The sequence below is a fragment of the Motacilla alba genome, chromosome 1A, assembly GCF_015832195.1.
Source record: "Motacilla alba alba isolate MOTALB_02 chromosome 1A, Motacilla_alba_V1.0_pri, whole genome shotgun sequence".
Classification (NCBI taxonomy): Eukaryota; Metazoa; Chordata; class Aves; order Passeriformes; family Motacillidae; genus Motacilla; species Motacilla alba.
This window is the reverse complement of record NC_052031.1, coordinates 61,436,312-61,436,658: the sequence shown is the minus strand read 5'-3', so window position 1 is coordinate 61,436,658 and position 347 is coordinate 61,436,312.

Here is a 347-nt window from a genome sequence, read left to right as displayed (position 1 = left end):
GCTAGCCTTTTTATTCATCAGGGTTTCACCCTGCCTCATCAGTGGGAGGAGATAAGACACTGGTTTTAGGAGGGGCCAAATTTCTCTCTGGAGCCCTGGATTTGGTGGCTGGAGCGGCAGAGAGTCCATCAAGTCCCCTTTGCCCCCCAGCATTGGTTATGTCAAGAGTCGGGAATCAAGTTCCCTGTCAGCACTGTCCCTGGTTAACAGAGCCCCTGCCCTCCCAGCCCTCTCCCTGCTCTGTCGCTCTGCCCGCCCCCTCTCGCCAGGAAAATCATTAATCTGCCATTGTTTCCCTGGCCTTTCCCAGACTGCCTTCAGCGAGGAAAAACCAGCGAGAAACAGCT